An 11,799-nucleotide genomic window follows, 5' to 3' on the forward strand; every position below is an offset into this window, starting at 1 on the left:
TAGAACAATTATCATACTGGCTGCTTCTGATCACTATTAATTTTGAAGACATAAATAACCCCTGCCAGCTACTGGTCTTATCGTGACTGACATCTTATGGAGGGTGCTTTGATCTCCAAGTTGATTTATGAAGCTGCAAACTATTTCTTATGTTAAAAAGATCAGCAAGCTGGACTTTTATAACTTTCTTCCATCTGCCTTCATCTGAAAAGTAAATATAGTATCTTATCAACTCAAGTCAGCAACCTCTCTCCAATTATCATAGAACCATCTCTCAAGAGCCAAAAAGTATACTGCTTAATCAAAGGTAGCAATATGAACAAAAAAGTTCATATTTTTCATTGTTCTTCAAACCCAGGAATTAAAAATAAAACATTTGAACACACCTCCTCCCATCAAAATAGATGCATACTTCAACTTTTAGAATAGACAGATTACAGGGTTATTAGTCACATCTCAGAAGGAAATACTGAGTATGTTTTTTAAATTGACTTAATATATATTTGTGAATGTCAGTCATGTCCAACTCTTTGCGACCCCATGGACTGCACAGTCCATGGAATTCTCCAGGCCAGATTACTAAAGTGGGTAGCCTTTCTCTTCTCCAGGGGATCTTCCTGACCCAGGGATCAAACCCAGTTCTCCTGCATTCCAGGTGGATTCTTAACCAGCTGAACCACAAGGGAAGCCCAAGAATCCTGGAGTGGGTAGCGTATCCCTTTCTCCAGGGGATCATCCCAACCCAAGAGTCACACCAGGGTCTCCTGCATTGCAGGTGGATTCTTTATCAACTGAGCTATTAGGGAAGCCAATTTATATTTAAATTATTTCATTTATATAGTGTTTAAATAAACAATGAATTAAGTTTAATTCACTGTTAATGTTTATAAACATTTATCAAGTGCCTGACATATATCTGAACAAAATGTTTTTCACTGAGGTACATTATAGTAGAAAAGATAAGCCTTGCAAACAACTCCAGTAGAAGGCACACCATGAGAAATGTTATAGAACCAAAGAGGAAAGAAGAGACACTGGGGAGAAGTCTGGGAAAGATTAAGTAAGAATCTGGCAGTGGGAAAATAATTAGTTCTACCCGGTCCAGCCTGTACTCCTTTCATCACTCTTAAGCAGGTATGAATTTACTAAAAGTTTACACCAGACAGACCAAGATTCTATGATTTTGAGAAAATTACACCCCCTATTAGAGTCTCATGTATAAAGGGTTAATACCAAATACCTGGTGGAACTGTCATGAAGATTAAATGTGAATGATTTACATATTTATATAAATTTATAACTATATGTACATGCTATGCTAAGTCACTTCAGTCGTGTCTGACTCTGTGCGACCCCATAGACAGCAGCCCACCAGGCTCCCCCGTCCCTGGGATTCTCCAGGCAAGAACACTGGAGCAGGTTGCCATTTTCTTCTCCAATGCATGAAAGTGAAAAGTGAAAGTGAAGTCGCTCAGTCGTGTCCGACTCTTAGCAACCCCATGGACTGCAGCCTACCAGGCTCCTCCATCCATGGGATTTTCCAGGCAAGAATACTGGAGTGGGGTGCCATTGCCTTCTCCGATATGTACATATATAATACATATTTATATATTGTGTCTATACAAACTTTACTGTAAATATATACTTACATATATGTGTTACGTTGAATATATATATATATATATACAAAGTCACAATGGATGGTGAATGTTAATTAAACCTATTGTGGTAATCATTTCACAATACATGTAAGTCACACCATTATGCTGTACACCTTAAACTAATACAGTAATGTATGTCTATTATTTCTCAGTAATGCTAGTGGGGAAAAATAACAATGCCTGACACTGAAAGAAGGCTCAAGAAAAGGAGATATTTATTACAAATACCTTCTAAACACTGAATTCTATGCCAGGTACTATTAACCTCTTCATCTGAACAGCGCTTGGTATGTTGTTTAACTGCTTATTTTCCCCAAGATCACAAAAGAGTAAATCCCATGGGGTTTACTTTTTATCCACCCAAAAAGAGAAAACAAAACACATATAGGACACATGTCCATCTGATAATCTGGTAAATAAATTTAACTTCGTTATAAAAAGATAACTTTGAACAAACCGAAGACTCAGCAATACTTAGAAAATGCATGCTGTTTACCACAAGAACATTTAAAAACTGACATTTTAAGTATAGCAGAAAAAAGAAATTTCTAGAAATATTATTTAGGCAATCTATACTGATAGATCAACCTTTACTGAGATCCACATGTATAAACTAAGCCCTCTGGGGATACCAAAACAGTATGCCAGGGGTTGTCTTCTCTATAGCAGCCCCCTGATTCTGAACGGATTAAGGAGGTTTCCAACATTTGCCTACAGTTTCCTAACATTTGAAACTCCACAGTAGTGGTTCTCAAAGTGCGGTTCACAGACGTCCCCAAGACCTGTTCACAGAGTCTGGAAGATCAAAACTATTTCTGTACTAATTTGCCTTTTTCGCTTGACATTTGCATTAATGGGATGAAGCCAATGTTAAGTTTAATTGCTTAATTGTAACACTCATCAAACCAGTGGCATCAAAATACACTGACAGTCACTACATTCATCATTGCCACACACGGGGGTTGGGAGGGAGGAGAGGACCTCATCTAGCCACTTTAACTGAATGCCCTTGATGAAGCAGTAAGATTTATTGGTTATTAAATCTTGATGCATGAGTACACAACGTTTTTGTATCTTGTGTACAAAATGGAAAGTACACATAAAGCAATTCTACTGCACACTGGTTGTCCCCAAGGAAACGCACTTTGAGCTATTGTTTGAACTGTATACTGAACTAGTCAATTTTTTCATGCATCACCAATTTACCTGAAGGAACAACTAACAGAATATTATGGTAATTCAGATGTGGATGTTTGACAGATATTTTCTTGAAAATTAACAAAATGAGCATGTCATTTCAAGGAGAATAACTTAATAAATCCTTGTTGCCAATGAAACAATTCAAGCCTTTAAACAAAAATTAGAATTGTGGCTAATTTATATCTGCCACTGTGTGCTTCACATGGCTTCCCAATATTTAAAAGTTTTTTCAATGAGATTGGGCTTCTTCCCTTGTGGCTCAGCTGGTAAAGAATCCGCCTCCAATGCAGGAGACCTGGGTTCAATCCCTGGGTTGGGAAGACCCCCGGAGAAGGGAAAGGCTACCCACTCCAGTATTCTGGCCTGGAGAATTCCATGGACTCTACAGTCCATGGGGTTGCAAGGAGTCGGACATGACTGAGTGACTTTCACTTTCAATAACATTAGTGGTGATACTAATGAAATTCATTTGATTTATATAATGAAATGTGTCAACGTTCAGAAAATCTGCATAGCTCAGTGAATTAATATTTTCCAAATGGCCAATGCATGATGTCACAAAATCATTTATGGGTATTCAAAGATCCATGCAAAGTATAAGATGGACCGGCAGATTTGAACAGAATAGAGTATAAGAAGTTCATGTATGGTTTCAGATGCCAAATTGGAACTAACTTTTAAGAAACTACCAACTACTAGATATATTATTATTAGATACTTTTAAGAACTACCAACTTTTAACTTTTAAGAAACTACCAACTATTAGATATAGTATCAAAGAATAGTTAAGTATAATTATCTGAAGAAACTACAAAAATTCCCCTCCTTTTCTATATATGTAGGGATTTTTGTTGTTGTTGTTTAGTCACTAAGTCCTATCTGACTTCGTTGCGACCCTGTGGACTCTAGCCCACCAGGCTCCTTTGTCCATGGGATTCTCCAGGCAAGAATACTGGAGTGGGTTGCCATCTCCTTCTCCAATATGTATGGACAGATGCCAGATTTTCTTCATATACCTCAGGCAAAATAACATATTGAACAGATAGAAGGCAGATGCAGAAACATGCAGATATGAGAAATCAGTTAACTTACATAAAGCCAGACATTAAAGAGAGCTACAAAAATATAAAATAATCCCACAGTTCTCACTAAGCTTTCTGGGTAAAATATAACTGCTTTTAATACTTTTCTTATTTTAAACTGTTATTTATGTTGAAAAGTAATGGGTTTATTCTTTTATTTCAAATTAATAAATACCAATTTCTCAGTTTTAATTTCTAATATAGTAAAAAATGACGGCTATAACCCAAATAAAAGTTCCTGGAAACTTCAGTAATTTTTATAATTTTTACAAATGCAAAGATTTTTTGTATGGCAAGAGATCTGACCTTGTGTTTGGTTGGTATAATTTTTCTTAATGGAAAAGTACGAAAACTGAAGTAAAATACAGCACAGTCAAGACTGGGTCTCCAGACTTCAATTTCACGTTCATTCTAGACCACAATTCATGTATTCACTAAGACAATAATTTAGAAACCCCTCATTCTATTTTTCTCAGTAAGTAGAAAATCATTACAATAATAACAGAAACTGAAATTCGAATGTTATGTCCTGCTGCTGCTAAGTCGCGTCAGTCGTGTCCGACTCTGTGCGACCCCATAGACAAGCCCACCAGGCTCCTCTGTCTCTGGAATTCTCCAGCCAAGAACACTGGAGTGGGTATGTTATGTCGTAGGTATTGTATATTGCTGCTTTCATTTAATTCTCACAACCCTATGATGTAAGTATAATTAATTACTAACCTCTAGATGAGAGGCAGAAGTTAAACCAGAAGTCACAGAGCTACTAAATGGCAGAGATGGGATGTGAAATTAACATTTCTAACAGAGAGATATACCAGCAAAAAAAGATTTCTCATAACTGTCAATCAAAACATTTGTGTGGTCATTGGTAGTGGCATTTATGGAAAAAGAGGACCTGTGACTCTGGCCCAATACACCTTCAGATGTAGACAGACCAATACACCAGACTGGCATATGGACACACAAATTTAGTCCTACACTAAGTGGCAAGAAAACAAGCAAATTGGGAGATGTGCCAGATACATAACCAAGTGCCTCTCTTCTTTAGCCACCCAGCAACTTTACCATCACCCATTAAAAAGAAGTGACAGGAGTCAAGGGTGAAGGATTTGTTACTGACACACAACTGAGGCATTGAAATCTCTTGGCAGGTGTTCTCTAAGCTATAACTCTTCTCTTATGCAAACTAACCCCTAAGCTGAGCCCTCCTGGCTTTATCACACTGAGCCTTGACAAGAACCATCATTAGTGTCCAAGCTCCACTTTTTCCAGGCTGATGACATGTGTCAGACCTTGATTCCTGATGCTACTTCTGCCTGCCAACTCAGGAAAGACTTCTGTAATGGCTTTGGGTTTTTTGAAATACTAAAGTCACATGGCAGCAGCTGACACCAACTCCCTCCTGAGGATGGACACTTGGCCAGGAGCCCAAGCTGAAGTCGATTTGGAGGTTCTTGATCTTTTTAGAAATAATTCCTAACATCCCACTGGCAATTAAAATAAAATCCTCCCCAGAGAACAGCCAGAGGTTGGGCAAGCCTCTTCCATCCATAAAATAAGTCACCTCTGATTAGAGAAAAGTGTTAAAGTATAGCAGCAACTGATAAATGTCAGAGCCTGGAGGGCCTTCACAGAGTTTTGATACCTTACAGCTATTTCTCATTTCATACCATGGACGGTTTTAAGCCAACACCACTCAGCATTGCTTACTTAGTCAAATGGGGCAAGTCAGCATACCAAACTCAAGTCAATGGTCCTGTTTGCACTAGTTCTGGGTTCATCCCTAAGGCTAAGACGTTTGACCTGTCAGGCAAATGACCTGAAGTGCCCTGCAGATGCCCAAGAGGACATTAGGAAACGTCTGCAAAAAGCTGGCTTTTTCACGGTGGAGAAGTTGTGTGAAATAAATAAGCGAACACACACGTGCAAGCACACAGACAGAGTCAAGGATTTCAATTTTGATCTGCTGTGTGACTTGGGGTTGTTTCCCTTCTACATCTGTTTCCTTATTTGTTAAAGACACATTGTGGCCTAAATCAGAGACTACCAAATGTCTATGAAATGGTTACATCAGACTGCTCTGGGGACTTGATAAAACTACAGAACCCATCCCTAAGGATCTGATTTACTATGTCCAGGGTGATACGTAGGAGTCTGCATTTTTAGCAATCTATATTCCCTACCAATACCACTTTAAATTCTGATGTAAGGTCAGGTTTGAAAATCATTCAACTAAATGACCTCTAAGACACCCGATAGCTTTGAAAGTTATAAAACTATGGACGGGAACGTATTTTCTATTCTTTCATCACAGAATTTTTTCCCCTATTCACTATTAGCATTCCCATTCAAATATCAGGATTATCTAATTTCAGGTTAACAACGAGACGTAAAGTGTAAAAGCCATTTGTCAAGTATTAATATATTAATAGCTTACCAAACATAGTACACTACTATTTCGTTTATGAAAGTAGATCTAATTAATAAGCATAGCTTTTCTAGACAAAATACACTCAAAATTAAAACTTTTAAGACACCATATTTTAAAAAAGACTCAACTATTTGCTGGAAATAGTCAAGAAAAGCAACATTTAAAAAGCATTTTCCCTAAATGTTATGAATAACTTAAAAGCTATGGAATGAATATACTTAATTAGTATTTATATTAATAACTTATGATGTCTCAATATAAAGGTTATAAAAATAGATGTCAAGTTTTTAAAGCATAAAGTACCATATGAATAAATTTTTAACCCAATAAACTAAAATAGGCTAGAGGAGAAATCAAAGTCTTATATTACTGATGTATCAATAGGATTTCATTATAAAAAAGGATTTTGAGTCTTCTGTTCACTGTTCTTATTTATTTCACTAACTGGTTGTTGCAAAACACATGCTTGTTACTCTATATGACTTTTAAAAATCTCTGCCAACACTTTTCACACACTGAAATAAAATCCATTATCTCTCCAACTAATTCCTTAATTCCCATGAATATTAGCTACTACATGATTTGGGTTTCTACTTCTTTTACAACTTTATAAGCCTAACTCATTTATGTACTCCATTATTTAGCTCAGCTTGACAACAAACCTTGGTACAGAATTAGACTGATTACAGATAGCCTGTGAATTAATTTACCATGGAAAAACAAAGTCTTGTTTCCAGTGGGTTTTCAAAATAATATAAAATAGTAATACCTCAAAACACATGAAATCACTGCAATGAGGTGATGGAGAATTCAGGTGGTCCTTATAATATTTTGATAGGCTTTGAAGTATGCATCCCATAATGCCTCTGGCACTTGGCCAATTTGCTATCTCACTGAGTTGGTCTCTTACCTCCTTATTTTCTAGACTCATCTAAAATAGCTGAAAAAACCTGTTCCTACATCTCAACTCCCTGGTAAAAAATTCAAGGAGGGCAAATACAATAAAGAGCAATAATTACATATACATCCATCTGCAATCCCTGGCACATTCTTTCCCCCATTCCCAGACATTGAAGTAAACACTCTGAATTCAGCAGGCTCCTTTATAAGCTTTGCCTTGAAACAACACAATTTTTCAGCCTAATTTCGAGTCGGAATTAGTAGTCATACTGCTGGAATCAGATCCAAACCAAATGGTTGCTGGGGAAGTAAGGGGAGGGGAAAGATGGGGAACCGTTGCAAGATAAATTCATTCAAATATTTGTGTTAACTTCTCACCCAGCAACTTCTTGCTAATTTTATAAGCACAGAATTACTAGTTAGTGATTTGTACCTGAAATTAGCACAAAACAATGAAGTCAAAATATCCACTTTCCCAGAAAACCATCATCACATTACATCTTTACAGTTACCACTGTCTCAGGTTACACTGCACAGGTTACACCACAGGGAAAGGTGTGACTAGATGATGGTGAATCTACACTACTGCTGGCATGTAGCCATCCTAATAAGATGAAGGCGGAGACTTCCGAAACTAGAGATATTATAGCAAAGACAAGACTAGACTGCAAAACCTTGGTCTAAAAACTCCGGTCAGAATTTCTCAACCTGAAGTTCATAGTGAGTCTATGGATGTGTTCTTAGATTCCATAACTGAAACTCCTTTTAATTTTTGTGTTTATATGCATGTATTTAGGTAGAGAATCCATAGCTCTCCAGAGAGGTTTAAATTATATTAATATATCTAACTTAATCCTCACAATCAATATGAGACAGGTACTAACATTCTCATTTTTACAGATTAAGGAAATTGGAAGTTTACAGATTAAAAACTTTACATAAGGTCAAAATGAAAGTGGTACAGCACTGTTTTAAAAAATGTCTTTAAAACACACATACACATATGTATACTAACGCATTAGCTAGTCAGACATTATATTACTTATAAAAGAAGGTTTTTACATTAGTATATATGCACGGAAACCAAATTCTGAGCAAAAAATGTAATTTTATTTAGTAACATGTAAATAACACTTGAAAATGATTTTTAACAATTTAAATCATTTTGCAGTAACATAAAAAATACATATAGTTTTTAATATGTACCGTGTGCTTTCACAGATCTGACATACATCATCTCATTTAGTCCTCAGAACAGTCCTATGACATAGATACTATCATGATCTCCATTTTATAGATAAGGAAAGAGAAACAAAGTGGTTAAGTATGGTCACATAGCTAGTAAGTTGCAAAGTCAAGGTTCTGGCCCCAAAGTTTGTGCTCTTTTAATACTGCTTCCCCAAACAATATATAAAAAATGTAAACTATGGTCACTTTATGCAAAGATGGGCACAATAAAGGACAGAAATGGTTTGGACCTAACAGAAGCAGAAGATATTAAGAAGGGGTGGCAAGAATATACAGAGAACTGTACAAAAAAGGTGTTAATGATCTGGATAATCACAATGGTGTGATCACTGACCTAGAGCCAGACATCCTGGAGCATCACTGTGAACAAAGCTAGTGGAGGTGATGCAATTCAGCTGAGCTATTTCAAATCCTGAAAGAGGGTGCTATTAAAGTGCTGCACTCAATACGGCAGCAAATTTGGAAAACTCAGCAGTGGTCACAGGACTGGCAAAGGTCAATTTTCATTTCAATCCCAAAGAAGGGCAATGCCAAAGAATGTTCAAACTACTGCACAATTGTACTCATTTCACATGCTAGTAAGGTCATGCTCAAAATCCTTCAAGTAAGGCTTCACCAGTACTTGAACTGAGAATTTCCAGATGTACAAGCTGGATTTAGAAAAGGCAGAGGAACCAGAGAGCTCAAACTGTCAACCTCCGTTGGATCATGAAAAAAGCAAGGGAATTCCAGAAAAACATCTACTTCAGTTTCATTGACTATGCTAAAGCCTTTGACTGTGTGGATCACAACAAACTGTGGACAAGTCTTCAAGAGATGGGAATACCAGACCACCTTACCGGCCTTCTGAGAAACCTGTATGAAGGTCAAGAAGCAACAGTTGGAAATGAAGACGGAAAAATGAACTGGTTCAAAACTGGGAAAGGAGTATGTCAAGGCTGTATACTGCCACTCTGCTTATTTAACTTATATACAGAGTACTTCACGTGAAACGCCAGACTGGGTGAAGCTGAAGCTGTAATCAAGACTGCTGGGAGAAATATCAATTTCAGATATGCAGATGACACCAACCTAATGGCAGAAAGTGAAGAGGAACTAAAGAGCCTCTTGATGAAAGTGAAAGAGGAGAGTGAAAAAGCTGGCTTAAAACTCAACATTCAAAAAATGAAGATCATGGCATCCAGTCCCATCACTTTATGGCAAACAGAAGGGGAAACAATGGCGATGGTGACAGACTTTATTTTCTTGGGCTCCAAACTCACTGTGAAGGGTGACTGCAGTCATAAAATTAAAAGACACCTGCTCCTGGAAGGAAAGCCATGACAAAGCTAGAGAACATATTAAAAGGCAGAGACATCACTTTGCTGACAAACGTCCATATAGTCAAAGCTATGGTTTTTCCAGTAGTCATGTACGGATGTGAGAATTGGACCATAAAGAAGGCTGAGAGTCAAAGAATGGATGCTCTTGAACTGTGGTGCTAAAGAAGATTCTTAAAAGTTCCTTGGATTGTAAGGAGATCAAACCAGTCCATCCTAAAGGAAATCAGTCCTGAATATTCATTGGAAGGACTGATGCTGAAGCTGAAGCTCCAATACTTTGGCCACGTAATCTGAAGAGCTGACTCATCGGAAAAGACCCTGATGTTGGGAAAGACTGAGGGCAGGGGAAGGGAGCAACAGAGGATGAGATGGTTAGACGGCATCATCAACTCAATGGCCATCAGTCTGCACAAACTCCAGGAGACAGTAAAGGACAGGGAAGCCTGGAGTGCTGCAGTTCATGGGGTCACAAAGAGTCAGGACACCACTGAACAAACAACATGGTCATTTTAAAGGTGAAAAAAAAGAAAGCCAAATATAAATCCAGTTGGAAAAGTCTATCATGATAAGGTACTTCATTTATTCTATTTTAGCACATATGAGCCAAGAGCAATGAGAAGACAGACCAAGCAATTTCATTTGCATGCTACTTTCAGATACATAACCTCCTGTGATTTTCACAGCTGTGTGCACAGCAAGAGCCAGTACTATTTGTCCTGCATCTTAAAGATGAGCTAACTGATGCTCTGAGGGGTTACTTTCAATACTATTCTGCATTATCTGAACTTTCCTGCCTCTAGGATTTCCTGTGCAGTTTTCTCTCTATTCGACTATCCGTACTTCTCTGTCTAGTAAAAGTTCTACTAAACTTTCATGGCCCAGATGAGACATGACCATTTAGTTATACCTTTCCTGGCACTCCTAGGCAGAATTAACCGTTCTTTTCTCTATTTTCCCTTAACATATTCATACCATCTCGGCAACATATCCTGTCATCAGCTGTGTCTATGTCTAGTTCTCTGGGTAGACACTGGGCTCCATGATGGCAAGGGCTATATGTAGAGAAGGAATTCCTAGAAAAGATTCTGCTGTTGAGTTAGCAAACGAATGAAACAGAACACTGGCACCTTGGCTAAGAGGAACATAGATTCATGCTGACATTTTGTTGTCATCTTTATAACTTAAGACCTTGTCCTCAAGAACAGCAACACTCGACATTTCTAAGACATATTCCCTGAATAGTGCTTGGGAAGTGTATGGGCAGAAAGCCACCTAAGACAGTGACTCCTCTTCTATGCTACAAATCTCTCAAATACATATTGTTCTAACAAGTTTATGCTTCTTGTTTCTTTCAAGTATATCAAGAGGCCTCAAGAGGACTATGAAAACATTTACATCTCCAAGCCAAAGCATGTGGGTTTTACAATATTTCATAGTATCTCTGGAAAAGGAATGAAAGGAGGTAAGTGAAACACTAAAGGAAGGCATAGTGAGTTTTGACAAACTACTCAAAACCAGTCTAAATCAATTTATTAATTTGGACTAAACTATCAAATGTGTACTATAAAAGTAAACTGTAAAAAGTATAGCTTCTATAACCTGGCTAATTTAACCCTTATCTGCTTTTAACCCCTAGACTTTATCCTCACACTGAGTACACACATCTCTTAGCCAAACACACTGAAAAGATCCAATCTGTGCCTTAGACTTGCTTGATGATAAAAACTAAACATAAGGATTTAAAGTAAATTGAAGGAATGAAGATAATGAAGGCCTTTACTGCCCTGAAAATTAATTATCTCAATGGAAAACACCCCTATGTCACTTTAGAAACTTACCTTTTACTCTTCTCTAGTTTTTCAAGTCTATGAAAAGAATTCCTCTTAGAATGTCATGAATTTAAGAAACGGTATTTTATACATGTCTAATAGTTTGGGGTAGCAGAGGTATTTTTT

General features: G+C 37.4%; 1 protein-coding gene and 1 long non-coding RNA gene across 9 annotated transcripts in view; one reads left to right on the plus strand and one right to left on the minus strand.

The window, feature by feature from the left end:
- Positions 1 to 11,799, minus strand: part of NR6A1 (nuclear receptor subfamily 6 group A member 1) — a 230,232-nt gene that overhangs the window by 147,343 nt on the left and 71,090 nt on the right. The window lies entirely within an intron of this gene.
- Positions 1 to 11,799, plus strand: part of LOC133256472 (uncharacterized) — a 46,783-nt gene that overhangs the window by 21,904 nt on the left and 13,080 nt on the right. For all 4 annotated transcript variants that reach the window (XR_009739221.1, XR_009739223.1, XR_009739222.1 and 1 more), the window contains exon 2: positions 11,201 to 11,306. This is a non-coding gene — a long non-coding RNA (uncharacterized LOC133256472). The remainder of the gene's footprint in view (positions 1 to 11,200; positions 11,307 to 11,799) is intronic.

This window comes from Bos javanicus, chromosome 11 (assembly GCF_032452875.1).
Source record: "Bos javanicus breed banteng chromosome 11, ARS-OSU_banteng_1.0, whole genome shotgun sequence".
Taxonomy (NCBI): Eukaryota; Metazoa; Chordata; class Mammalia; order Artiodactyla; family Bovidae; genus Bos; species Bos javanicus.